At 40.6% G+C, this 24266-nt stretch overlaps 1 non-coding gene across 1 annotated transcript; it reads right to left on the bottom strand.

The window, feature by feature from the left end:
* Positions 1-20986: 20986 nt before the first annotated feature.
* Positions 20987-21177, bottom strand: LOC142137196 (U2 spliceosomal RNA). The gene has a single exon (XR_012687844.1). It is a non-coding gene; the product is annotated as a U2 spliceosomal RNA (small nuclear RNA).
* Positions 21178-24266: the final 3089 nt, after the last annotated feature.

Raw genomic sequence — 24266 nt, 5'->3', positions numbered from 1 at the left:
TCTTCTTCTGAATCTTCAGACCCTCCTCCAGTTTTCTATGATGGAGAACTTAAACAATCTGCGAGCTTTCAACTATGTATGAAGCAGTTTGAATATATATTTCAGACCAGTTTAACCATTTAGGTTTAATGATCATGCATTTAAAGGGGAGCAACAGACTTGGGCCTTCTCTTTACTTAACTCTGATGACCCCATTCTCCATAATACTATGGTCTTCGTTAACACAGTGTGTCAAAAATGCACTCCATCTACAGTCAAATTATCTGATCACAATTCCTCTGTTTCCATTCACACGGCAGCCTGTGTTTCAGCTCCTACGCTTGTCCATAATTCATCAATGCATGTGGCTATGATCGGTCAATCTATGTCAACTAAAAATACAATTAACAAGAAGAAAAAAACCCTCCCTATGCCCCATCAGTCACAACAAATACCAACCTTGGTTACTGGCATCCTGGACATAGCAACATCTTTAGATTTGACTCTAGGCTGGGGTTCAGATTCTGAGAATTTCTTGATGAGAGAGCTAGTTGAGAACTTTCTATACCCTCTTCTGCTCTCAAAGAATCTGGCCCTGTCTCCACTTTGATACAAAGAGGCTCAATTGTGTCTCCTAGAAGTTATCTTAAAAAGAAAAGAAGACCCTGAACTTTGAGTCTGTGGAGCATCTGGAATCTGCTTATTAAACGGGGGGGGGGGGGGGGGGGCTAAGTTAGGACTGTGTCTTTATTTTGAATTATGCCTGGAGTATCTCTGTGCTACCCTAGGTGCTGCTGTTATACCTGAACAGTTTCTCCTTGCCTGCAAGAGATTAAGCCCTCATCATCTGATCAGGATTATCACCACCTTTTGCTGCTGCTGGTATCTCTGTGAAACTCCTGTTTGGATCCTGACTTCTCCCTGATATTTGACTCCTACTTTTTTCCATTATTCTGAACCCTTCTTGTTGCCCAGACCCCAGCTATACTTGACCTTGCTCCTGTCTATTACTTGACCCCTGGCTTGCCTGACTCTTATTTTGCCTGATTCTCCTGTGAATGTTACGAGTCACGGTGTTGCCGAGCTGCCACAACTCAGTGTTTTCTATCTGGCTGCATCCCGGCCGTCTCCATTAGGATTGGGAAGTCACTCCCTCTTATATCCCAGTCATCGCCAAGGCCATGGCCAGGACTCTCTCTTCTTAGTACCGCGTTCCGGCATTAGGAAGTAGCTGGGCGCATGTGCAAACATAATTGTTTAGTTAAAACACTCTTGGGGCTAATTACTGACATCTGTGTTCCGCGCTATCCTATGGCCAGACTTAGTACTTAAGTTAGGGCGAGCTTAGCCTCCCAGCTTCTCTGTACCTTTGGATATTTGGCTATCTGTGACCTGATTTTCCTGTTGTGACCTTAGTTTGTTTCCTGGACTCTGCTTGCTTCCCTGTGCTCTTTTCACCTATGCCTGTTTTCTGGACTTTCCGTGTTTGCTACCTGCTCTGACTTTGGCCTATACCCTGACCTTCCTGCTTGCTACAGACCCACGACTTAGGCCTGTCCCAGGTTTTTGCCTCCAGTATTCTGGTTTCTATACCCTGTGCTGCGGTTATTCTGATAACCTTCTGTTACCATAGACTTATGTCCTGGGGGTATCCGAGTACCTCCAAATGTATTAAGTTCTACGGGAAAGGCAATTGTTATAAGTGAAAACCTCTTCTAGTCTGGTTCTAGACCTTATCAATTAGTCACGGTCCTAACATTAGATCATCCTGTGCCTCATTGCCTCATGCCTTCTAACTCTAACTCTAGTCCCCTTGTGCCTGTACTTCATCTGCTAAACCTGGTAACCTGAATCTGAGCTTCACCATTTGCACCTGGTAATGTAGTGTCATCTGTTTCCTCTGTGATACCTGGATATCAGTTTCCTCATCCAGCTTCCCAGCTAACCTGCTTATCCTGACACCTGTATCTGCATTTTCACCATTGACGGAACCTATTTGTTAACTGTGTGATTCTTGTGTATAATACTGTTTTCACGCACAACTAAGCTCCGTAGTATTCATATTGGGAACCCTTACACATATACACAAGTGAAAATAGTGTCTTGACATAGTTATTAATAAATATGAAAGTCACATTTTCCACATAAAATGTAGTTAAATACAAACACAAATGCAAATGAAATTAAATTCAATTAAATGCAAACAACTATTGTTTTACTCTTTAAAAACCCAATGGCGACCTTATTTTCCGCAGTACACCAAATAGAAATCAATTACTATCAGCTGGAGGGGTAATACACAATTAGCCTATCAGGAGTGCCTAGATAATGCTTCTGATAGTCATCCTCATCATTGCATATTGTTGCAATAGTCCTCCAACACCCAGAATAAAGATGTCTCCTGATTGTGTATACATCCACGTCTAATTGAGTTATTACATGAACACACCCTGACTGCACTCAGTCTACGCTTTCCTACTCCTTCCCTGCCCCTCCCCCTTCTTTTCCTCTGCCTCTCCAGGCAAAAGAAAACACAAGTTAACATTACGCAAAAGTCTGTATACAGGCATATGTGTATATGTGTACTCATTTTATGTGTGTACATACACAGAAACATGTAACTTACACACAAAAAAAAGACATAGATCCAACTCTAAATAAGAACTTACGTGTGGTTGGATGTGTCCAATTTGACCACCCACATGCATGGCAACTTTGTACAGATCTCTGGAATTTGTTGATCAGTCAGGATCCTTATGTGTGTGGCAACATTATGTTTTGCTTCCCGTGGTGGCCCAACATTGACCATATTAAGTAAAATGTCATCTACGTACTGGAAAATTATCATGAATCATAGTATAGAATGCTGTGAAGGGCAGGGTTCTAAAACTATGCACAATAATACTTTTAGCTCTCTTGTTGGTGCATACTGGTGGCTTGTGATCCTTCACAATCTATGCATATACCTAAACTAGGCAGATAAAACCTGAGTTTGCTGCTGTCTCTCTCTGCTTAAGTTCTGTCTTCATCCACTTCTCCTTCAAATGACTTCTCACACACTTTGACTACCGCCCCTGTTTCAGTGTCTTTTTCTCTCCCTTTAATCAGCTATATACACTGGGCTGGCTTGCTGGGAGATGTAGCTTTTCTCCTATCCTGGCACATGTGCAGTTGCACAGCATCACCTGCATCACATGTAAGTCAATAAACTACTACTGGCATTGTAATTGTGACATTTGGTGATGGGAGAACCTCAATGAAATCCAGCAATGGCGAATCTAACTGGGTACAAGCACTGCAAGTCAGTACAATTTTTTTTATGTCCTCTATGTATTTTTGCCACAAGAAAAAATAAGACAGCAATTTTTGGGTCTTATGGATGCCCTTGTAGTCTGTCAGTTTAGAGTCATGGACCAAAATACTTTAATCATGCTCTTGATGGTACATAAAGATGATTTTCACACTTCCACATGTTATTTTGAAAGGCGAAGTGCAGAGGGTTCTATAACCTTCCTTGCTCACCTGTGCTTTTACAGTATCTCCCAGTATATTTGACTTGGAAAAGATTGTCCTTTGCGGATCAACTGTGGGGAGTCATTGATAAATTCTTTGGATAGAGCATCAGCCATCCTATTCTGAGATCCGGTTCTGTAGGAAATAAAAAAGTTGACATGATTAATAATTAAACTCCATCTGGCTTGCTGAGGTGAGAGTCAATTTGCAGACCTGGCAATTTCTAAATCCGGTGATCTGTAAGAACAATTATTTTGTGCCATGCCTTCTAACAGATGTCTCCACTGTGTCAATGCTGCTGCAATGGCTAAAAGCTCTTTGATTCCCACATCATAATAGTTTTCTGAAATCTGTAATTTTACGGAAGGAAAATGCACATGGGTGCAAAAACATCTTTTCTCCCATTGTTTGTGACAGTATAGCCCCGACAGCAGAATTCAAATTGTTTGACTCAACAATAAAATGGATTCAAATTTGGTGTATAAGTATTTTTTATGAATATGTTCTTGCACATTTCGCACCTGCTTTTGATGTTCTTATAGGTATGCAGAGAAAACTAGTATGCCATCGAAATGAACAACAAACTGGTCAAATAAAAATGTAATTTATGACATGTTATTCATGAAAGTATGAAAAAATCTGAAAAATCTTAAGTTCATCAGCAGCTTACATGCAGAATACATTGTATACACCTTGCAAATCTTACTTAGTGAAGACCCTACAGAATTGGAAGTTGCTCAATCAATTTATAGGTTCATAGCAGTTGCTTAAAAGGACGGGTTTATCCAGAAAGGAACAAATCCCCCCCAGTACACTGCTATAACTAGCAAATGAGTTGCTATTTCTATTTGTACATAAAAATGCAGACTTCTCGGTTGCGCACATTTGCAAATGTATGGTAAGCCACCCGCCATGTCACGACGCTTCTGTTAATATGGTGGTCCTAACTCTAAACAGTGAAAGTCCCTATTTTTGGGCATTACATATATGTATTTTTAAGTTGAGAGCTAACTTGCCAAGAGGTACCACAAACTCCTCTACTGTAGAGCTCTGCTGATCCCAGCAAATCTTTATAAAAGCTGCAGATTTTGCTATATTAGATGATTTATAGCGGCCCAGAGGCCGTTCTATAATAGGCAAATACAAGCTGCCTGCTTATTATACAGTTCGCCGACGCATAAGGAGGCAGCTGAACCATATGCGGACAATAGTTCAGTTCCAGTGGCGCTGGAACAATCTTAGGAGGAGGCAGCAGTTATCTAGTAATCACTATTTGTTTTAGCTATTTGTTTGGCCGTATGAAATGCTATAACTGGTAATGTGCTTCATTTGACAAAGCACAAGGCCTTAGACAAATGCTATATGTAAAATGTCTGCCTCATCTGTCAATTATTCTATCATCAACCGTATCCTGTAATAATGATATTTCTGATTCACTAGTTGCATGATATTACTCAAGTCCATCCACTGGTCAAGTCCATCTGTAAGTGTTGTAAATGTTGAAAATATCTAATGTGTCATATTTATTCCAACAGACCGTATGACCCTGCTTCTCTGCAGAAATCTTCAGCCGGGAGAAAAAGGTGCCAGGAAGGAGGGTCAGGAACAGGCCAAGGAGGAGGAGGAGGGCCAGGAGCACGCTGAGGAGGAGTGTCACACATTGCACCAGCTACTTATCATTCTGGTCAATGTTCTTACCTGTTTCCCTTGGTTCTCATTCTCTGCATTCACTTGCTGGTCTGAACTGAGCATGCACCCACCTGGTCTTTCAAAATTTCCTGAATTTTCTTGATTGGCTAATTGCCTGTCAGCTCTGTCTATCTAAAGCACCTGCTTCTCTACTAAGGTGCCAGATCTTCAGGTCTCCTTACATGTTAGGAAGCTTGTTCTCTCTGGCTCCCATTTGCACATTGGTATCCTGTGTTACCTGTTCCACCATCAAGACTTGTGGTATTATTGCAAGAACCTCGTGCTTCATCATCGGTCCCGTTCTCAAGCTATTAGCTTTCCAGGGATCTCAGTGCATCAGTTCTCTGCAGTTTACCACCTGTCGCTTGGTATCCTGTAAAAAAAGCAAATCCATCTCGCTCTAAGATCAGGACTTCCTCATCATTTGTACCTAAAAGTTATTTATAATTATATAGGAAATACAAAATGAGGGGGTGCTCTCACAACCGAGGTTACTATCAAGAGGAAAAATGGTGAAAAGAATCACCCGAGAGAGATTGTTAACTGAGGCACTCCAGTCCCTTGAAAAATATTTTAAAAACAAATTTTATTGAAATTTTTTTTAAAATTAGATATACCAGATAACATCACAGTCGGCGAATATTAAAATAAAGAGGTGATGAAAAATAAAGATAAGTGATAGAAATGGTTAAAAATACCCTTCCGGGAAGCCGGTGGTCACAAAATTGTGACACTTGTAATTAACTGGGAATAATACCCATAATTATGGACATAGTATCAATGAGATTCAATATAACACGGTTTATTGGGATTCAATTATATTCCCTATATTCATCGATATATAGTGTGTCCCATATAGCCAGCAAGTGTGTCCACTCTGAATTGAATAACCATAGTGTAAGAATGCACTTGTAGGGGTTATAATTGTCAAAACCACTCAGGTATAGTGGTCTGACATAGACATACAGAGGAACTTAAGTAAATGTATATATAGTTCCAAAAAATCAGGATTGATACTCCAACCCAGCACCCTCTCATGCAATGTGTGAAAGAGAGGGGTTAACTAAGTCATAACCACAGAGGATTTCCTTCTAACGCATATCTGCTGTATTAGGAATTGAGTCAGTTCTGCCTATAATCATACTGATAGTAAAGATCTGACTAGCGATATTAAGGAACCTTAAATCTCCTCCTGTTTGTCAGACAATATTGCCCTGGTGTTAAAACCCTAAACAGAGCGCACTGTTAAGTTCAAAATTAATTATAACATTAGATAGAGTGTGACACGATCGCGGCTAACTCCGCTGACCGGCTTCACACTTCCGGGTGTGTGACGTCACGCGTCACACGTGACCCGACGTACGTTTCGCCGTGATCGGCTTAGTCATGGGAAATTACCCATCTGAGATAGGGCTATCTCTTTATACTGTAGGCGTCCAATGGTATTGGATGGTTGTTGATTGATGGCTTTTCAAGCCAATTGTGTGTTAGATCACAAGGATCCCATTATACTAAAGACATATACATCCGTTTCTTCAAAGAAAAATAGTAGCTGACTTAAGGGTAGAAAGATTATTAATAGGATTATGTACAAATACATTAGAAAACCACTTTTGTTGAATGATTAAAAGATTATGAGGTATGGATAAGGATATAATGTGGATACCACGTGAAAGGAAAATACATATTGAAATAATACTAAAGTGAAAAATGAATAATAAAGGGACTGTGTTTATAATGACAAATAAAGTGAAAAAAAAACATAAATATAAAATCAAACCCTAAGACTCTGAAAAGAGAGATAGATATGTGCAAAATGAATCCCCAGAATATAAGGTAAGTAATTCAAATAAATGATTAAAATCTAGTGGGTATTGATTCTCTATTCTGATATCCATTCTTCATTTATTATTTCTTGTTTATTTATTTCTCCTTAATTCATTAACCATTTTATTATTTATGACTTATAATTTTGTTCTCTATTTACCATTCATTATCTTTTGATTGGTTTTCATTTTATTGGTTGTTTATTATATATTTTGTTCTTTGAATTATTATTCATTATTTATTATTTATTGTTTTTATAAATGTTTTTTTATTTATTTTTTTATAATTATTATTTCATTTTTAACCTTTTAATTTTTTAGTTGTTTATTTGTGTATTTGATTATATATCGTTTTATTATTTCTTTGTTATTTTCAATTTTTTTTTTTTTTGTTATTTTTAATTTTTGTTTTTTATTTTGTTAATTTTTGTTTTTTTATTATTTTTTTGTTCTTTATTGGATGTTTATTATTTATTTTTATTTTTATATTACTTGTGCATATATTCTTATAATATTATGTGTATATTCTTATATATATTACGATTTCTAATCTTTATTGATTTCAAATATTATTAAAGTGAAATATAAATTGTAAATTATAATACATGTGATGTATGTTAGTATTATTATGTTAGCTTATTCAAAATGAATAAACTAAATTTTATTAAAAAATTATAAAGTGAGTGCCTTCTATTTCTTTGTTATTTATTTTTATTTATTTTTTATTTTTTATAATTTTTATATTTTTATATAGTTTTAATCTTTTATTTTTAATAATTTATAGTTACTTACTGTGACCTAAATAATTATAAATATACACCCAATATTAAATAATACACCTAAGAATATGTTATAGGATTGACTAGATAAATCCAAACGTGATCTATGATATAACATGAATCTTATATGGGTATAAATAGAATAGAATGATGAAAATAACAATAAAAAATCCACAAAAAACAATTTGGATAAAATGAAGATATACATAATCCTATTTACCCATCCTTTCTAATGTGTAATGAAGAAAAGTATCCCTAGTATATTGTGATCATGCAACAGTGTATAGATACACATATGTATATCCCTATTACAAATCTATGGACTCGTATTTGTACAAAAGTATAGAGAATGGTGCTCATTCCTTTCAAGGAAAATAATCTTTTCTCTTTGAGATCTCCAGAGAATGTTTCTACAGAAAGCAAGAATAATTGATATTTTCATTGAGTCCATACGGCATAATGGAGTGAAGTAAAAATATCCACCTGCTTTCTCTTTTCAGCAGTTCCTTCATAATGTCTCCTCCTCTTATCCCTATTGATACTTTTTCTATGCCAAATGCACGTAGATGTTCAGTTTTTCCTTCATGTACTCGTGGTGAGTGGTTTGAAACGTTGTTGGTCCAGGTGAGCATGTCTGATATTCCCTACATGCTTTAAGATCCGTTGTTTTAATGGTCGGCTGGTCATTCCTACATATGCCATATCACAGGGACATTTTAGTACATATATGACTTCTTTCGTGTTACAGTTAATAAAACTGTTGATATTATGTTGATGTCCATATCTGTCATATACTTGTGTGGTTTTGGCCATTATTGAGCATGCTTTACATGACCCACACTTATATGATCCTTTTATATTCGCTATTCTTTTTTTGGAAACAAAATGACTTTGTACAAGTTTATCTCTTAAGTTGGGTGCTTGCCTCCAACTAAAATTGGCCTTCTCACCCAATGATTTGGCCAGTAATTCATCCGACATCAAAATCGGCCAATGCCGTTGTATAATCATCTGAATTTGCTGCCACTGTTGGCAAAAGTCTCCAACAAAACAATTTTTTTTTATCAGGCTTGATCTTATTCCTAGGATATATAAGATCCTTCCGATCTATAGTTCTTACAGAAGAAATGGCCTTTTTAATGGATCTCCTACTGTACCCCCGTTGTGACAATCTGGCACTTAGTTCTTCTACACGTTTGTCATAATCCTCATGGTTGGAGCAATTTCTTTTTAACCTAAGGAATTCTCCTTTAGGAACATTATTCACCACGGGTGGAAAATGTGAGCTATCCCTGTGTAATACACTATTGGTCGCTGTCTTCTTCCTATATAGGTCAGTCTCCATCTGGCCATTAGTTGTTTTCCTAATAGTGATATCCAGAAAATTAATTTGATCTTTATTCATTTCATATGTAAGTCTCAAATTGTTATCATTGCTGTTGAGAATATTGATGAATTGACCAAATGATTCTTCATCTCCCTGCCACAGAATGAGTATATCATCTATATACCGCATCCATGTTATGATGTTATTCGTATATTGGGCTAGGTCCTCATTAAAGACTGTATCTCTCTCCCATAGCCCCAAATATAAATTAGCAAAGGTAGGGGCACAAGCTGCCCCCATCGCTGTGCCCCGTACCTGCAAATAGAAGCGGTTTTCGAAGACGAAAAAGTTCTTCTTTAATATAAATTTTAGGAGGTCCACAATGAACATCCCAAACTTGGGATTGTTATTTGATTGCAGGAAAAATTCTACTGCTTTAATACCAATTTCGTGTTTAATGGTAGTGTATAACGATTCCACGTCACACGTTATTAACCATGTATTCTCCTCTAGAGTAATTCCATCTAGTAGTTTAAGTATATCGGTGGTATCCCTAACATATGAGGGTAAAGATGTTACATGCTCTCTCACATGGGTGTCCACAAAAATGCTAGCTTGTTCTGTTCTGTTCTGTGATATGGCATATGTAGGAATGACCAGCCGACCATTAAAACAACGGATCTTAGAGCATGTAGGGAATATCAGACATGCTCACCTGGATCAACAACGTTTCAAACCACTCACCACGGTAGCACGCCATTTTTTACAAGTATATGAAGGAAAAACTGAACATCTACGTGCATTTGGCATAGAAAAAGTATCAATAGGGATAAGAGGAGGAGACATTATGAAGGAACTGCTGAAAAGAGAAAGCAGGTGGATATTTTTACTTCACTCCATTATGCCGTATGGACTCAATGAAAATATCAATTATTCTTGCTTTCTGTAGAAACATTCTCTGGAGATCTCAAAGAGAAAAGATTATTTTCCTTGAAAGGAATGAGCACCATTCTCTATACTTTTGTACAAATATGAGTCCATAGATTTGTAATAGGGATATACATATGTGTATCTATACACTGTTGCATGATCACAATATACTAGGGATACTTTTCTTCATTACACATTAGAAAGGATGGGTAAATAGGATTATGTATATCTTCATTTTATCCAAATTGTTTTTTGTGGATTTATTATTGTTATTTTCATCATTCTATTCTATTTATACCCATATAAGATTCATGTTATATCATAGATCACGTTTGGATTTATCTAGTCAACCCTATAACATATTCTTAGGTGTATTATTTAATATTGGGTGTATATTTATAATTATTTAGGTCACAGTAAGTAACTATAAATTATTAAAAATAAAAGATTAAAACTATATAAAAATATAAAAATGATAAAAAATAGAAAATGAATAAAAATAAATAACAAAGAAATAGAAGGCACTCACTTTATAATTTTTAATAAAATTTAGTTTATTCATTTTGAATAAGCTAACATAATAATACTAACATACATCACATGTATTATAATTTACAATTGATATTTCACTTTAATAATATTTGAAATCAATAAAGATTAGAAATCGTAATATATATAAGAATATACACATAATATTATAAGAATATATGCACAAGTAATATAAAAATAAAAATAAATAATAAACATCCAATAAAGAACAAAAAAATAATAAAAAAACAAAAAATAACAAAATAAAAAACAAAAATTAAAAATAACTAAAAATTAAAAAATAAAAAATTGAAAATAACAAAGAAATAATAAAACGATATATAATCAAATACACAAATAAACAACTAAAAAATTAAAAGGTTAAAAATGAAATAATAATTATAAAAAAATAAATAAAAAAACATTCATAAAAACAATAAATAATAAATAATAAATAATAATTCAAAGAACAAAATATATAATAAACAACCAATAAAATGAAAACCAATCAAAAGATAATGAATGGTAAATAGAGAACAAAATTATAAGTCATAAATAATAAAATGGTTAATGAATTAAAGAGAAATAAATAAACAAAAAATAATAAATGAAGAATGGATATCAGAATAGAGAATTAATACCCACTAGATTTTAATCATTTATTTGAATTACTTACCTTATATTCTGGGGATTCATTTTGCACATATCTATCTCTCTTTTCAGAGTCTTAGGGTTTGATTTTATATTTATGTTTTTTTTTCACTTTATTTGTCATTATAAACACAGTCTCTTTATTATTCATATTTCACTTTAGTATTATTTCAATATGTATTTTCCTTTCACGTGGTATCCACATTATATCCTTATCCATACCTCATAATCTTTTAATCATTCAACAAAAGTGGTTTTCTAATGTATTTGTACATAATCCTATTAATAATCTTTCTACCCTTAAGTTAGCTACTATTTTTCTTTGAAGAAACGGATGTATATGTCTTTAGTATAATGGGATCCTTGTGATCTAACACACAATTGGCTTGAAAAGCCATCAATCAACAACCATCCAATACCATTGGACGCCTACAGTATAAAGAGATAGCCCTATCTCAGATGGGTAATTTCCCATGACTAAGCCGATCACGGCGAAACGTACGTCGGGTCACGTGTGACGCGTGACGTCACACACCCGGAAGTGTGAAGCCGGTCAGCGGAGTTAGCCGCGATCGTGTCACACTCTATCTAATGTTATAATTAATTTTGAACTTAACAGTGCGCTCTGTTTAGGGTTTTAACACCAGGGCAATATTGTCTGACAAACAGGAGGAGATTTGAGGTTCCTTAATATCGCTAGTCAGATCTTTACTATCAGTATGATTATAGGCAGAACTGACTCAATTCCTAATACAGCAGATATGTGTTAGAAGGAAATCCTCTGTGGTTATGACTTAGTTAACCCCTCTCTTTCACACATTGCATGAGAGGGTGCTGGGTTGGAGTACCAATCCTGATTTTTTGGAACTATATATACATTTACTTAAGTTCCTCTCTATGTCTATGTCAGACCACTATACCTGAGTGGTTTTGACAATTATAACCCCTACAAGTGCATTCTTACACTATGGTTATTCAATTCAGAGTGGACACACTTGCTGGCTATATGTGACACACTATGAATCGATGAATATAGGGAATATAATTGAATCCCAATAAACCGTGTTATATTGAATCTCATTGATACTATGTCCATAATTATGGGTATTATTCCCAGTTAATTACAAGTGTCACAATTTTGTGACCACCGGCTTCCCGCGGGGGGTATTTTTAACCATTTCTATCACTTATCTTTATTTTTCATCATCTCTTTATTTTAATATTCGCCGACTGTGATGTTATCTGGTATATCTAGTTTTAAAAAATTTTTCAATAAAATTTGTTTTTAAAATATTTTTCAAGGGACTGGAGTGCCTCAGTTAACAATCTCTCTCAGGTGATTCTTTTCACCATTTTTTCGCTTGGTATCCTGTGTTACCTGTTCCACGATCAAGACTTGCGTTATTGTTGCAGGAACCTCGTGCCTTATAATGAGTCCTATTCTCAGTTATTCGCTTTCTAAAGACCTCAGCGCTTTGAGTCACTGCCGTTTACCTGAGCCTCTGCATTTATTGTCCAGCAGTCCTACTCCACTCTACGGTTCCATCTCACCCTGCTCTAATCCCCCTTAGAGGACAGCGACCTGTGGCTAGAGAGCAGCCAAGTCCATATTTCCTTGCATGGATCCCTGGTGAATACCTCACCACCGTTAGACTCCGCACCTCTCTGGGGGTAAGTCTATCTAGAGCAGGTCTTCGAGGTCTATTCCAAACTCAGGCTCTGTGAAAAGGAGGAGGAGGGTCAGGAGGACGACGAGGAGGCAACGGGACGCTTTCCCCGGCACTTCCTATGCCTATTCCACGGAGCCTATCAGCTGCCTTCTGCCTCTATTTAAACCTGGCTCTGGCGCCATTAGGGTGCCAGAGTAACAGGTTCCTGCCTCTAGCTCCCACTGTGTTCGTGCCTCGTGTTGGACCCGGCTTCTACGACCATTCTCTAGTCTCTGCATTCCTGTTGTGACCCGGCTAGCTGACCATTCTCTATTCTGTGTGACCCATCGTGTTCCTGTGACCTTGGCCTGTTTGACATTGCTTTTGGATTCTCCTTCTGTATCTCGTATACCGATTGGCTTGACCCGGACCGTCTGACTCCTCTTCACTACACGAGTAACTGTCTGATAGGACAGCGACCTGTGTACCCTGTGCAGCGAAGCCCATACCTCCTTGCGGGGGTCCCTGGTGAAAACCAGGGGTACGTTAGACTCCGCACCTATCTGCTCAGTAGTGCTAATACTGGTTAGTGTTCCTCTCTAATCCGTGCCTGACAGAATGTAAGTATCTTGAGGTAATAATGTTGTAAATTTTGTGATGTTGGAGGACCAGCATTAAAGTGTAGTCGTCAGAAATCCTCGATTTCACATATGGAATTTACCCTAGACCTAGGCAACATTAGTCATTCAACAGATTTCTGACATGACTGGCCTAATAAGTTTTTGCAATAAATCAACTAATTCCCCCCCAGCCACTCAACAAATGTATATATTTGCATGTGCAACCAAAAAGTAATAGTCCTCTGTCTACTACTGTGTTTAGCATAACATGACCCTTTGCAGAGAGTTTCAAGTTATGTAACCCTTCAGAACTCTGCTGAGCACTACAAATGTATAATCAAAGTATACCCATAGAAGTAATACATGTTGTCAAAATGACCTAAGCTTTCAAATCTAATTTTTTTTAATATTTTTTAGCAGCCACATTTCTGGCTCCCCAGCACAAGTTTCCAAAACCCCTGCCCTGGATTCCAGCACCCTTGACCCAGTTGGAAATCCCCCATCTCTGCTTTGTCTGCAATCCAAAATAATAAAATATAAAGAAAAAAATAACAAAAAGGAATTATAACAAAAATGTAGAAATAATAGAAAAATTGTATATTAATATTTTTTTAAAATTTTCAAGTTTGTTTATTTTGTAAAAAATAATTGCTCCAAACATAGGTGTGTGTGTTTAATAATAATAATAATTATAATAATAATAATAATAATAATAATAATAATAATAATAATAATACATTAAAGCATTTTAACCCTGGTGGACTACATGTCACAGGGTGGCCAGGCTGCCATTAAGTAGCACAAGTACTACAAACACAAGCATACTCCATGGCTGCAAGGCTATTCTGGGACCTATAGTGCCCCAAAGAAACATGTCAATACAACAAAGACACAAGTGTAAGCATCATTTTTAATGCCATAAATTACACACACATTATTGGTCAGCTACATGAAGGGTCTGTCATCTGTAATACATTGTGTGATTCAAATAAATTATTATACATTTAAATAAATAAATAGTTGAGTTAAGTTGAGTTGCTTTGAGTTTAGATAAATACAACATTTTGTATATATACTTTAAAACCAAAACCTTAAACAAGGTAAATAATGTTGTATTTACCTAAGAACTCTACCGCAAAGTAATCTCCAAGCTACTCATTTCAAAATAAACTCAAATCAACGAACCTCAAATCTACTAAACTAGGGCCTGATTCAGTAAGGATCTTAACTTAAGAAGTTTCTTATTTAAGTCTCCTGGACAAAACCATGTTACAATGCAAGGGGTGCAAATTAGTATTCTGTTTTGCACATAAGTTAAATACTGACTGTTTTTTCATGTAGCACACAAATATCAACTTTAAACTTCAGTGTACAAATAAGCTATCAAGTATTTGTGTTCTACATGAAAAAACAGTCAGTATTTAACTTATGTGCAAAACAGAATACTAATTTGCACCCCTTGCATTGTAACATGGTTTTGTCCAGGAGACTTAAATAAGAAGTTTCTTAAGTTAAGGTCCTTAATGAATCAGACCCTATTTATTAACAATATCAATGCATCGCGTGCTCTCGTGTGTTTGTGCCATACACCCAGAGATGACTTGTTTCCATGATCGGACACAGGAATGTGCCACATCACTTTTATTTGACATAAGTGGCTTATAAACTAGTTCATCTTGCTACGTATTTTGAGATCTGTTCCTTGATAAATTTGGGAGTGAGCAACTCATAAATACGTGTGTAGAATACGAGACACAAATTGCGCTGAGAATGCATGGCCTAATGAATCAGGCCCATAATGTCTACACAGTTTAAGGTACAAGGTCATAATGTCTACAGGTTCATAAGATTGTCAAAATTAAAATATCGACATGTACAATATGGACAGGGTTGTAAAGTCAGCAGTCAAAATGTCGATATAAATTATTAGATTTAAAACGACAATATATGCAAAAAAGCTGGCAAGAGATGTTGAAAAAACAAAACAAAAAAAGACGTACAAACCCGCCCTCAAAAATGGTTTAACCAACCATAGTACTGCAATACTAGGCTGATACTAACAAAAATAGTGCTTTAACAGCACTAGTTTTGCCGACGGGGGCTGGTGACACTGTAGCAGGGAAACCCGCAACGTGGAGTCCTCCTGTCAAAATGCCAAACCAGCCTCAGGCTGGTCAGCACAGAGCTGGACTCCATAGGGAGTTAGGATCCTCCGCCCCCCAAAGTCCCACCTCCTAGTTCTGATATTATTATTATTATCGTCTATTTGTAAGGCGCCACAAGGTTTCCGCAGCGCCGTTCATGGTACAAACAGTAGACTATACAGGGTAAGACAGTACAGAACAATAAACACAAAGTACCAGTACTTCAGAAACTCCAGGCAGGCAGATACAGTAGAGACGGAGTGGAAGAACAGGTGTGGAGACAGGAGGGAAGATGGGCCCTGCTCATACGAGCTTACATCCTAAGGGAGGGTAAACAGAATCAGGTACATAAGGGAGCCAGTGAAGCAACGGGGAGAGAGAAAGGGGGCAGGGGAGAACCAGAAGAGGTGAGAGGTTAAGTGGATGGTTGGTAGGCCTTAAGGAACAGGTGAGTTTTAAGAGCCCGCTTGAAGGAGCACAGATTGGGTGAGAGACGAATGGAGCGAGGGAGGTCGTTCCAGTGAAGGGGGGCAGCACGGGAGAAGTCTTGGATTTTAGAGTGGGAAGAGGTGATCAGAGTGGAGGAGAGGCGGCGATCATTGGCTGAGCACAGGGAGCGGGCGGGAGTGTGAATGGAGAGGAGGTTAGAGATGTAAGGGGCAGTAGACTGAGAGAGAGCCTTGTAAGTGGTGGTGAGGAGTTTGAAAAGGATTCTGTAGAGGAAGGGGAGCCAGTGTAAGGAAAGACAGAGAGAGGAGGCAGAGGAGGAGCGGCGTAAGAGGAAGATGAGTCTCGCAGCCGCATTGAGTATAGAGCGGAGGGGGGCAAGGCGGGAGCAGGGGAGGCCAGTAAGGAGGAGGTTGCAGTAGTCGAGACGGGAGATGATGAGAGCATGGATGATAGTTTTGGTGGCATCTTGAGAGAGGAAGGGATGGATGCGGGCAATGTTACGGAGTTGGAAGCGACAGGCTTGGGCAAGGGATTGAATGTGGGGGGCAAAAGAGAGAGAGGAGTCGAGAGTGACACCTAGGCAGTGGAGTTGGGTGACAGAGGAGATAGTGGAGTTGTTAACAACAATAGAGAGGTCATGGTGGGAAGGGAGCCTGGGTGGGGGAAAGACAATGAGTTCGGTTTTGGAGATGTTAATTTTAAGAAAGCGAGAGGACATCCAGGATGAGATGGCTGAGAGGCAGTCAGTTACACGAGAGAGGAGGGAGGAGGAAAGATCAGGAGAAGAGATGTAGCGTTGAATATCATCAGCATATAGGTGATACTGAAGACCGAAAGAGGAGATGAGAGCCCCAAGGGAGGAAGTATAGAGCGCAAAGAGTAAAGGGCCAAGAACAGAGCCCTGAGGGACTCCAACAGGGAGAGGGGAGGGGGTGGAGGAAGAACCAGACGTGGATACGGAGAAGGAGCAATTAGCAAGGTATGAGGTGAACCAGGCATGGACAGAGAAAGAGAGGCCGAGTGAGAGAAGAGTTTGCAGTAGGAGGGGGTGGTCCACGGTGTCGAAGGCCGCGGAGAGGTCAAGGAGGATGAGTATGGAGTAGTGACCCTTGGATTTGGCTGATAGGAGATCATCGGTAACTTTAGCCAGGGCTGTTTCAGTGGAGTGAAGGGGGCGGTAGCCGGATTGGAGAGGGTCAAGGAGGGAGTTGTCAGAGAGGTGTCTGGTGAGGCGGCTGCAGACAATCTGCTCAAGTAATTTGGAGGCATATGTGAGAAGAGAGATAGGGCGGTAGTTAGCAAGAGAGGTGGGGTCGAGATTGGGTTTCTTAAGGATAGGGGAGATAAGAGCGTGTTTGAATGAGGATGGGACAACGCCAGAGGAGAGTGATAGGTTGAAAAGGTGTGCGAGGTAGGAGCAGGCAGTAGGAGAGAGAGAGCGAAGGAGGTGGGAGGGGATGGGATCAAGAGGACAGGTAGAGGGTGGAGAGGAAAGAATAAGGGAGCAAACTTCTTCACCTGATGTGGGTATGAAGGATGACCACAGCTGGTTGATGGCGGGAGGTGAAGCGGTGGGAGTGGGGGGAGAGGGGTGGGAGGAAGAGATGTTGTGTCTAATGGCTTCAATTTTGGACGAGAAAAAGGAGGCGAAGTCAGATGCCGAGAGGGAAGGCAAGACAGTGGGAGGAGGGGGAGAGGAGGGAGTTGAATGTGGCAAAGAGGCGGCGGGGGTTGGAGGACTGAGAAGAGATGAGCAACTTGAAGAAGGATTGTTTAGCGAGGGACAGGGCAGAGCAGAAAGAGGAGAGGATGAATTTGAAGTGAAGGAAGTCAGCCAGGGAACGAGATTTCCTCCAGAGGCGTTCAGCTGTGCGAGAGCACTTTTGGAGGGAGCGGGTGAGTTTGGAGTGCCAGGGTTGGGGAGTAAGGCGACGACGGCTGATAGAAGAGGCCGGGGCGATGGTGTCCAGGGCAGTAGTGAGGGATTGGTTGTAGAGAGAGGATGCCTGATCAGGGCAGGCCAGAGAGGGAAGGGGGTGATAGGAGAGTTTGAAGAGAGGCGGAGAAGGAGATGGGGTCAATGGCGTCAAGGTTGCGCCTGGTGAGGGTGGCTTTAGGCGAGGTGGGAGAAGGGGAGGAGGACAGAGAGAAGGAGAGGAGATGGTGGTCGGAGAGTGGGAAGGGAGAGTTGGAGAAGTCAGAGAGATCACAGAGGTGAGAGAAGACAAGGTCGAGGGAGTGACCAAGACAGTGGGTAGGGGAGGAGGTCCACTGAGTGAGGCCAAGGGAGGAGGAAAGAGTGAGAAGTTTGATGGTAGCAGGGTCAGAACAGTTGTCAACAGGGATGTTAAAGTCGCCCAGTATAATGGAGGGCATGTCAGAGGAAAGATAGTGGGGGAGCCAGGCGGCGAAGTTGTCGAGAAAAAGAGAGGTAGGGCCAGGGGGACGGTAGATGACGGAGACACGGAGGTGGATGGGGGAGAAGAGCCGAATGGAGTGGACTTCAAAGGAGGAGAAGGAGAGGGAAGGTAGAGTGGGTATGACCCGAAAAGTGCAGTTAGGGGATAGGAGGAGGCCCACTCCCCCACCTGGACGCTCGTCTGGTCTGGTGGAGTGGGTGAAAGAGAGGCCCCCATAGGGGAGAGCGGCAGGGGAGGCAGTATCAGAAGAAGTAAGCCAGGTTTCAGTTATGGCAAGAAGATTAAGAGAGTTAGAGATGAAGAGGTCGTGAATGGAGGACAGTTTGTTACGGACAGACCTGGAGTTCCAGAGGGCACACGAAAAAGGGAGGGATGAAGAAGAGGAGATATGGATGAGATTGTCAGGGTTGATGGAGCAAGGGGGGGGTGAGAGATAGGATAGAGAGATATGGGCCCTTGGCGGGGGCTGGGGGAGAGGATGGGTATAGGAAAGGAGCAAGGCGGCATGATGAGAGACAGGGGAATAAGAGAACGGCCGGAGGAAGCGGGGAGGTGAGGGGGAGAAGTACAGAGAGGAGGGCAGCAGAAGGGAGTCTGAAGTGGAACAGATCAAGTTAGAAGCGGAGACAAAGCAGTGAAACCAATGAAAGCAATGTGGACAATGCAAAAGGAGAAGAGCAGTGGCAGAGCAATAACAATGTGAAGTGGAGGAGAATGAAATCACGATCAAGCGGTGTAGACAGTGTACAGTGGGGAACAAAAATAAAGGTGAAATAAATAAAATAAATAGATTAACTTAAATAGATAGGCGGTGTGGTGAAATGAATGAGATCACGATTTAAGCAGTGACGACAATGTACAGTGGGGAACAGTAGAATAAAGGTGGAATAAATAAAATAAATAGATTAAATAGATTAACTTAAGTAGATTGAAGTCATGATCTAAGCGGTGTAGACAATGTACAGTGGGGAACAATAAAATAAGGTGGAGTAAATAAAATAAATGGATTAACTTAAGTAGATTGGTGGTGTGGTGAGCAATGAGGACAATGTACAGTGGGGAACAATAAAATAAAGGTGGAATAAATAAAATAAATGGATAGGTGGTATGGTGAAATGAATGAAAAACACAGTGAAATGAATGAAAACACAATCTAAGCAATGGAGAGTGAAATGGATGAAAGCACAATCTAAGCAATAGAGAGTGGGGAAGGGAAACCGCAGGACTGGAGGAGAACAGAGCATCAGGACTGGAGAGCAGGAAGAGGCCACGGGAACGGAGCAACAGGAGACCACAGGATCGGCAGCCAGAGAGCCGGTTACAGAGTGGCATCAGGAGGCACCGGACAGGAGGATCCGCAGCAAGAGAACCGGTAACAGAGCAGCAGGGGCCCATAAGGTGTTCAGGCTGGGCTCCAACAGAGAGCATTCAGGACACTAGTGCTCTTCTGGGTGTGGGGTAATCAAGGTGAGAAATAAACAGGGTGAATGAGGGAAGTGTAGGGGTGTTTTTATTTCAATTAAAGTGTCACCAGCCCAGGCTGGAAAAGCCTAGTGCTGGTAATAGTAAAATTGGTGGTACCCCAGGCTTTTGTCAACCCCACCCCTGGCCTAAGCTAGCTGCACTAAGGTTGGTTAAGCTACTTGGGGGGAGGGTGGTCACACTATTTTTTAAACATGTCTTGCAGTTTTCCTTTTTCATATGTTGTAGTTTAAATATCTTTCCATCCAATTTTGGAGGAGTCCTTGACTTCTGTGCAAAAGAGGCTCAGGAAAGTAGTGATGTCTTTGCCAGGTGTGAGTGTGGGTTTCACATTGAGACCAACACCCACCTTTCATTTCATTGAATAGGGCAGGTGCCCACAAAGCGAGAAAAAGTGGATTCAGTTCTCGCTATTTTCACCACCTCCCAGTAGCTCTTGCAGATGGCTATGGAGACAAAGTATAGAACATGCCCTTTATATAACTCTGAATGCTGAGGGTTTCAGCCTTTGAAAAGTTCTATTCAAGGACCGTCTTCTTCCCAAAGGTCTCTGCTCTCATCAACCTTCTTCAGCTTGTGGACAACATCCAGGGTTCCAGTGTGGGAGTTCTCTGGTGGAGATTCTGACTGGGCCTCCCTTGTCCTGTAGCTGGTGGAGGCAGAGGTTCCAGCCTCTGGGAGAGCCTTGGATACTGGATTCTTTCCTCCGTTCTTCCTAGGGGCATGAGCAGGTGTGGAGGCTAGAGCATGTGAAGCTGAAGCCATCTACCAGGTTCTTTTTCCTGGAGCAGAAGGGGCTTGAAAGTTGATCTTGCAGAAGTCGCTTCTTGGTGTGAGGAGATGCAAATTTTCTCCCTCTGGGTAGAGAAGAGCAAGTTCTTCGCAAAAAAAATCAGGTTCTGCCACAGGGTTGATCCTGCAGATTCCCCTGTCGGTCGCATTCGGTGAGCTTTCTTTTCCCCCCTCAAGTCAATCTTCCTTGAAATGCTGGTTAATGTTTAAGCAGCTAGTCTTTTAAAGGACAATTCAGGGACAAGAAACAAGATGCAGCACAGTCTAACCAGTTTGAACGCTCACCAGTGTTATTCTACATGCAGAAAACTGCAGTAGCCAACATTAGGATCACCGGGTTTTGGACCTGATGAGAACATAAACTACACTTAATCTTAGCCAAAAAGCCAAGAAGAGTTATATCCCATACAACATTAATAGAAACTTACAGGTAGGGATACTTCTTTTTATATGAATATTTTTTACACAAATGTATGTATGTGTTTTTAATCTTTGTGTGTATGATGAATCAAAAGGATTAATACAATATTTGGGCGTGTTCATTTCTAAAGATTTATCACAACTTTTCAACTTTATTTTTGGTCTTCTTATAGTTAGGCTGCAACTGACCTGAGTGGCGGGGCAAGACTTTTTCTTGAATGGGACAAATTAACATAGTTAAGATGAATATCCCCCCATCGCGTTCTTTACTTCCTACAAATGTTACCTATTTGCATTCCCGGCCTACAGAGACTGTTTAGAGACTTCGTGTGGGGGGTAGAGGCTGCAATTTAAACATTATGTCCTATATAGGCGCAGACACTTTATGGAGACTTCAGCTTCCCCACTTCCCTTCTTACCATAATGCTGTCATGCTAGGGAGGATCCTTGAATGGACAAATCCCAACTGTAAGAAGCAGTGGACTACTATTAAAGGATCATTTCCCCCATCTCTGCCCCAGTACACTCCCTGGCTGAGCAAATTACCTACTATTAGACATCCCACTATTGGTCCCACTATCTCAAGGTGGTCCAGACTCTGGACATCCCCCCTTGTCTCCTCTCCTATCTCACCTATGTCCTCCTTTTGATAATCCATTATTCCCTCTAGGCTTATAAATTAGCACATTCAAGACTTGGTTGCAGGCGGGATCACACGTGTCGGCCAGCTGACCAGTACATCGGATGTGTCCTCCTTCAGTGACATTCAAGCCAAATGGGAACTTCCACTTTTCGTGGTCTGGAGATATCTCCAAATTAAGCATTTTTTATCAGTGGGGCTTTCCTGCACTGACATGGGTAGAGACCTTACAGTTTTTTAATCAATGTGCTCGGCCTCGAGTTGCCCTCCTCATCTACTGTCTATTAAATAAATGTTGATTTTGATGATGATGATCTACTATCCAATATCTATAAACTCCTAATAGAAAACCTGTTTGGCTCCTTGCCCAAATTCACTGCGGCCTGGGAGCTTGACTTAGGTGGCGGAGTCTGCTAGTGTCTCTGTTGTAGAGACCCACTATAAAGTTCTCACAAGATGGTATAGGTGCCCAGCTCAACCACCAAGATTTTATTGGGTAGTGTCTGATTCCTGTAGGAGATGCCATAATGCACCAGATACTCCCAAACATATTTGGTGGGACTGCATGGTTCTCCCTCCCTTTTGGACTCTGGTCATAGAGTTATCTGCTGATATATTGGGGGATGAAGTTCCTGACAGCGCAGAGTTTTGGCTCCTTAATAAGACCAATACCCAAATCTCTCGCTTAAAAAAATCCATTTTAAAATACCAAATTTCAGCAGCGAAATCAGTGATACCAACTCGATGGAGATCACCCCCCCCATCCCCCCCTGTTCATTTGGGACTGGTTTCAATGGTCAAACTTCTATAGATCAATGGATGAATTAGTCTTATCATCAAAGGATAAATTCACTGATTATGCGATTTGGTGTCTATGGCTTGACTTTCAGGATTCAGGAAAATATGCTTCCCTAACCAGCTCTGTTCTTCCCCATCCAACTAGCAGCAGCCTGAGTTAATTCTCACCTCCCACCTCCCTGTTACGATTATGATGCCTTAGTCAGTATTAGCACAGGTTTACCTAGGGCTCGGAGTCTAACGGCCTTCCGGTCTTCACCAAGAACCACCGCAAGGTAGTGTGGACTTTGCTGCCGAAGAACCGCAGGTCGCGGCCCCCAGATTAGCCTACTGACGTAAGGGAGAAAGTTCTAAGTGATGGCAGGCAGACAAGAAAATAGACAATGCGGTGCAAGTACAGGCACTAACCGTTAATTCCAGGCGTTGTAGGTCTGGAACAGTAACCGGTAGATGCACGGAGCCAATGGGTGCGTGGCAGGATTTGGGTCCAGAGAGACGACCGGGTCAGTACACTGGTGATATCAGATATACGGTACCAGAGGGAAATCCAGAGAATAGTTGGTAACACAGCCGAGTCGGTACACAGAAGGTATCAGGTATACGGTGCCAGAGGAAGATCCAGAGAATAGTCGGTAACACAGCCGAGTCGGTACACAGGAGATAGTCCAGTTGCGTAGTGCCAGGGATAAGCCAAAGAATAGTCAGGTCACAGCCAGGTAGGTACACAGGAGTAGGAGGAATAGAGGGATACACAGGGAGCAGGTTCACAGGAGTCAGGACACAGGAACTGTAGCCAGGAACAGGAAACACATTGCTCTGACACAGGCAGCGTGTCAGAGCAGGGGAGCTATAGGAGTTTGAATTCCCCGCCCAGGAGTCACATGATCGGCAGCAGGGAGAACCCGGAAGTGCGGCAGCGCTAACAGAAGAAGCGCTGAACAGAACGGACACCGCTGTCAGATCACGCTGACAGCGCAGCGGAACGGGAACAAGGTAAGTTCCTAACAGTACCCCCCCTTCAGGGGTGGCCTCCGGACAACCTATAAGGCTTTTGAGGGAACTTGGTATGGAATTCCTTCAACAAACTCGGAGCATGAAGGTCTCGTACAGGAATCCAAGAACGCTCTTCAGGACCGTAACTTTTCCAGTCAACCAGGAACTGCAAGGAACCCCTGGAAATCCGAGAATCTAGAATCTCCTTCACCTCAAATTCCTGATCTAGCGCAGAAATAGCAGCAGGAGGTCTTCTTGAAGAGAAGAATTTGTTAATAACAAGTGGTTTGAGAAGGGAAATGTGGAAGACATTGGGAATCCTCAAGGTAGGGGGTAATTTTAATCTAAAGGCCACCGGATTAATGACCTCAATGATCTTGAAGGGACCGATAAATCGGGGAGCGAATTTCCTAGAAGGGACCAACAAGCGAAGATTCTTCGTAGACAACCATACTTTGTCACCAGGAGTAAGTAGTGGAGACGGTCTTCTTCTTTTGTCAAATGCTCTTTTACTGATGGCAGAGGTGTGAAGTAATTTGCGTTTGATAAGATCCCACCTAGACGAGAAGTCCGATAGAAGGGAATCAACTGCAGGAACCCCAGAAGCGGTTAACTCTTTGAAGGGTGGAACTTTAG

This window comes from Mixophyes fleayi, chromosome 1 (genome assembly GCF_038048845.1).
Source record: "Mixophyes fleayi isolate aMixFle1 chromosome 1, aMixFle1.hap1, whole genome shotgun sequence".
Lineage (NCBI taxonomy): Eukaryota > Metazoa > Chordata > Amphibia > Anura > Limnodynastidae > Mixophyes > Mixophyes fleayi.
Note: the sequence above shows the minus strand (reverse complement) of the source record. Positions and strands in the feature narration are given on the sequence as shown.